The sequence below is a fragment of the Hyla sarda genome, chromosome 4 (assembly GCF_029499605.1).
Source record: "Hyla sarda isolate aHylSar1 chromosome 4, aHylSar1.hap1, whole genome shotgun sequence".
Classification (NCBI taxonomy): domain Eukaryota; kingdom Metazoa; phylum Chordata; class Amphibia; order Anura; family Hylidae; genus Hyla; species Hyla sarda.
In genome coordinates, this window is record NC_079192.1 from 6,692,809 (window position 1) to 6,698,789 (window position 5,981).

A 5,981-nucleotide genomic window follows, 5' to 3' on the forward strand; every position below is an offset into this window, starting at 1 on the left:
TCTAATGACATCAGTCATTTTACCCAAAAATCTACAGCAAAACGAAAAAAAATCATTGTGAGACAAGATTGAAAAAAAACCCACCATTTTGTAACTTTTGGGGGCTTCTGTTTCTACGCCATACAGTTTTCGGTAATAATGACACATTCTCTTTATTCTGTAGGTCCATACATTTAAAATGATACCCTACTTATATGTTGGTTTTAATCGTACTTCAGAAAAAAAATCATAACTACATGCAGGGAAATTTATACATTTAAAATTGTAATCTTCTGACCCCTATAACTTTTTTATTTTTCCGCATATGGGGTCGTATGAGGGCTCATTTTTTGTGCTGTGATCTGAAGTTTTTAGCCGTACCATTTTTGTATTGATCGGACTTATTGATAGCTTTTTCTTAATTTTTTCATAATATAAAAAGTGACCAAAAATACACTATTTTGGACTTTGGAACTTTTTTGCACGTACGCCATTGACCTTTAATGATATATTTTTCTAATACGGACATTTCCACACGCGGCGACACCACATATGTTTATTTTTATTTTTGATTACACTGTTTTTTTTTTCTAAAAGGGAAAAAGGGGGGATTCAAACTTTTATTAGGGGAGGGGTTCAATGATCTTTATTCACTTTTTTTCACTTTTTTTTTGCAATGTTATAGCTCCCATAGAGGGCTGTAACACTGCACACACTGATCTTTTACATTGATCACTGGTTTCTCATAGGAAACCAGTGATCAATGATTCTGACGCTTGACTGCTCATGCCTGGATCTCCGCGTTATAGAAAGGAAAAGGACTCAGGACGCACCGGTACGTCCTTGGTCCTTAAGAGGTTAAATGATCTTTATCAACTTTTTTTCACACTTTTATTTTGGAATGTTATAGCCACCTCTAGTGGCTATATCATTGCACACACTTATCTTCTACACAGAACACTGCCATCCATTAACATGGCAATGATCAGTGTTATCGGCGGTCGGTTGCTCAAGCCTGGATTTCAGGCTTGGAGCTATCAATCGGCGATCGGACGCGTCGGAGGCAGGTAACGGACACTCCGCACGCGTTCTAGCTGATCGAGACATCGTGATTTCACAGCGAGGGTCCCGAACAGCCCGACTGAGCTGCCTGGAGTGTATTTTGTTACTTTAGATTCGGCAATCAACTTTGAATGCAGCGTATAAAGGGTTAACAGCTATCGGTACAACGATCGGTGCCGCACTCTATTAGCTCAGGGTCCCGGCTTTCATTAGCCACCAGGACCGACCCGCTATGACTTGGGGTCACAGCATGACCCCACGTTATAGACCGGGATCAGGCGCAGAGTGTACAGGTACGCCCTGCATCCTTAAGAGGTTAAGCTGTACTCACACTTTCTTTTTATTGCTTGTTTTGCCAATGTCCATGTCAGGAACTGTCCAGAGCAGGAGCAAATCCCTATATCAAACCTGTCCTGCTTTGGACAGTTCCTCATGTGGACAGAGGTGTCAGCAGAGAGCACTGTGGTCAGACAAAAAAATAAATTCAAAAAGAAAAGAACTTCCTCTGTTTAAAATAGGTCCCTGACCAGCAGTCTGTGTAAAAGGGGCTGCTGTATCAGCTGATAAGTACTGGGAAGATAATGATTTTTAAATAGAAAAGTAATTTACAAACCTATTTAACTTTCTGGCACCAGTTGATTTAAAAAGAAAAAAAATGTTTCCACTGGAGTACCACTTTAAGTAAATGTACAGGGAAATAAACAAGATTTGGAAAATACAGTATGAAGTAAGATCATACAAGAAAAAGTACTGCAAGTAGGCAATAATGTATTGAGAGTGTTTCAGAATATAGCTCATCAACATATAATGAGATTTAAAGCTTCTCCAAAAGTAATGAAGAGCTGTGCATAAAAACTCTCTTAGTCTTTCTTAGACTTGCTACCTTACAAATATCAGGGACCCCCATTATACACATACTGCTGCTCAGGGACCCATTTTACACAGACTGCTGCTCAGGGACCCCTTTTACACAGACTGATGCTCAGGGACCTCTTTTACACAGACTGATGCTCAGGGACACCTTTTTACACAGCTGCTCAAGTTATACAAACTGCTGCTTAGGGACATTCTTATACAGGCTGCTGTTTACAAACAATTTCACATAGACTGCACCGGAGGGCCTTCACACAGACTGCTGCTTAGGGCTTCCTTTACATAGACTGCTGCTCAGGTCCCACCCCTTACATAGACTGCTGATCAAGTCTCTCTTTCACATAGACTGATCATCCCCCCCCCACATTGTCACAATTTAATGTAATACAGACCCCCTCCTCTGCCTTAGCCTCAATGATCAGCACCTGACTGCATTTTTTTTATAATTGTATCTTTTTTTGCTTGTATAATACACAATATAAGGCCTGCCTGCCAAGCGATACATAGTCCATTGGTATATTGTTCTGTATAATATTCTATATTGGCAACATGTAATAACTAGGAAAAAAATGAACTATCTTGAATTTGGAAAATGTTCAAAGAAGAAAAATGTAACTAATGAGAATCACATTTATTTCATATTGAGAAAAAATGTCAAAGAAACAGTCCATGAAAAGTCTATAAAAGTGACATTATGACCTATAAATAGAAATGGTGAAACCATATTATATTACTTTATTTATAAATTAAGAATTATCTTACAAATTACACATTTATTATTTCCTGTAGAGATTTTTTTATGTCCTTATTCCTAAGACTGTATATAATGGGGTTGATGAATGGAGTAAACACAGTATATAGCAGGGAGAGGATTTTATTAAAGTTCCCGGTTGGTCCTTCTTTTGAAAAAAGATAAACACTCAGTAGAGTAATGAAGAATATGGAGACCACAGTGAGGTGGGAGCTACAGGTGGAGAAGGCTTTCTGTCTACTGATATTGGACTGGACCCGTAAAATGGTGAATAAAATATTGATATAAGATATGATTATCATTATTATGGGGATGAACACTACTAAGAAACTTATTATGTAGACCTCTATATCAATAGTGTAAGTACTGGAGCAGGCGAGTTCTACTAAAGGAACAAGATCACAGAAAACATGGTCAATGATATTTGGTCCACAAAATGTCATCACCGATATTGTTATGGTATAAAAGAAATGCTAGGGAAAAACCCAACACCCAAAATATGGCAACCAATATCATACAATGGGCACTTGTCATGATAGAGGAGTAATGGAGGGGATTACAGATGGCCACATATCTGTCATAAGACATCACAGTGAGGAAAAGACATTCAGATATTTCTGATGCACCAAAAAAATAAAACTGGGTCATACAGCATATGAAAGTAAGGGTCCCCCCATTATTCAGTAAAACATGGAACATATTTGGGGCAATATCTGTGGTCAACAAGATGTCACAGATAGAAAGTTGTGTAAGGAAGAAGTACATTGGGGTGTGGAGGTTCTTGCTGGTGGACACCAGGGTGATGATCAGGAGATTCCCACATATTGTCCCACAATATATCCCCAGGAGAAGACAGAACAGGACAATATTTGTGGTTTGGCCGCTTTGAAATCCTAAAAGGAAAAATCCAGTGTCCACAGTCAGATTGTTCTCCTGCATAAATAGGAAAAATGGAAAAATAGTGTTAAGAATTGTCTTTCTACCACTCTACTCTGTGGAGGATATCAAGCCAACATTCTTGTACTGAGTTTAAGATCTCTTAAATGCCCCCCCCCCCCCCCCCAGATAGCATGTTGTAAAGGACAGACAATTTGGTCTATTTCAGCTTGAGAATAATATGAAACAATAAATGGTTCCCACATTGAAATATATGAGCTGCTCCTTTCTCTTTGTGCTTTTCTGCTTAGATCCACTCAATTTCGATTAGGTAATACAATCACCAGGTCAGTAATAGGAGGTAATTCTTCACTGAGCCATGAACTAAGGATTAGTCATTTTGCTATGAGTAAGACAACATGGGATGGATAGCTCGTACCAGAGTGTGGTTAACATCTTGTGGGATGGATGGGATTGAAAATAGGGCTTTGTGGCTCTAACAAAAGCAATGATGAATGTAATCTGTCACTGTGGCCCAAAACAAAGCTGTTAAGAGCATGACCGACAATCATGCCAGAGATCTGTGCCAGGTATCTTACTTTTCAAAATGTCTAAAATCTCCCCCCCCCCACATTAAATATATATTTTGAGATACAGTTGGTTCTGAGATCTCTGAATAGAGTGAAAAGAGAAAAGAGAATCAGAATCGGTCCTAGAATGTCTTCAAATTCATTATTTTTTTAACTCCATGTTGATATCTCTCAGCCTGGTAATTAAAAAAGAGATGACTTACAGGATCTGCAGCAAGTTACTAACACTTAGATTATATTAAATTTGAAGTTCATTTGGTCGAAGCCAAGGAGCCTTGTCAGGATGAACCATACAAGAGGCTGTCAGAAGGTTTCAGGGTTTCCAAGTTTCACATACTCTACCTTTCCTTGCAGAAGTTCAGGATGATCCTAGAGAGGAATGTGTTACAATATTATACAAAGAAGACATAAAGTATCCCAAACTATTACAATGTCTAAAGCTTTAACTCCTTAAGGACCCAGCCATTTTACACCTTAGGACCAGAGCGTTGTTTGCACATCTGACCACTGTCACTTTAAACATTAATAACTCTGGAATGCTTTTAGTTATTATTCTGATTCCGAGATTTTTTTTTTCGTGACATATTCTACTTTAACATAGTGGTAACATTTTTGTGGTAACTTGCATCCTTGGTGAAAAATCCCCAAATTTGATGAAAAATTTGAAAATGTTGCATTTTTCTAACGTTGAAGCTCTCTGCTTGTAAGGAAAATGGATATTCCAAATAAAAAAATTGGGATTCACACATAAAATATGTCTACTTTATGTTTGCATCATAAAATTTACAAGTTTTTACTTTTGGAAGACACCAGAGGGCTTCAAAGTTCAGCAGCAATTTTCCAATTTTTCACAAAATTTTCAAACTCACTATTTTTCAGGGACCAGTTCAGGTTTGAAATGGATTTGAAGGGTCTCCATCTTAGAAATACCCCATAAATGACCCCATTATAAAAACTGCACCCCCCAAAGTATTCAAAATGACATTCAGTCAGCGTTTTAACCCTTTAGGTGTTTCACAGGAATAGCAGCAAAGTGAAGGAGAAAATTCACAATCTTCATTTTTTACACTCGCATGTTATTGTAGACCCAATTTTTAAATTTTTACAAGGGGTAAAAGGAGAAAATGTATACTTATATTTGTAGCCCAATTTCTCTCGAGTAAGCACATACCTCATATGTCTATGTAAAGTGTTCGGCAGGCGCAGCAGAGGGCTCAGAAGCGAAGGAGCGACAAGGGGATTTTGGAGAGTACGTTTTTCTGAAATGGTTTTTGGGGGGCATGTTGCATTTAGGAAGCCCCTATGGTGCCAGAACAGCAAAAAAAAACACATGGCATACCATTTTGGAAACTAGACACCTTGAGGAATGAAACAAGGAATTAAGTGAGCCTTAATACCCCACAGGTGTTTCACGACTTTTGCATATGTAAAAAAAAAAATTTTTCACTAAAATGTGTGTTTTCCCCCAAATTTCACATTTTTGCAAGGGTTAATAGCAGAAAATACCCCCCAAAATTTGTAACCCCATCTCTTCTGAATATGGAGGTAACCCACAAGTTGACCTGAAGTGCACTATGGGCGAACTACAATGCTCAGAAGAGGAGGAGTCATATTTGGCTTTTTGAGAGCAAATTTTGCTCGGGGGGCATGCCGCATTTAGGAAGCCCCTATGGTGCCAGGACAGCAAACAAAAAACCACATGTCATACCGTTTTGGAAACTAGACCCCTTGAGGAACGTAACAAGGATTTAAGTGAGCCTTAATACCCCACAGGGGTTTCACGACTTTTGCATATGTAAAAAAAAAAATGTTTTCACTAAAATGTGTGTTTCCCCCCAAATTTCCCATTT

The 5,981-nt window shown here is 38.3% G+C and overlaps 1 pseudogene; it reads right to left on the reverse strand.

The window, feature by feature from the left end:
* Window positions 1-2,679: 2,679 nt before the first annotated feature.
* On the reverse strand, window positions 2,680-3,604 carry LOC130367176 (olfactory receptor 11L1-like; annotated as a pseudogene).
* Between the last annotated feature and the right edge of the window lie 2,377 nt (window positions 3,605-5,981).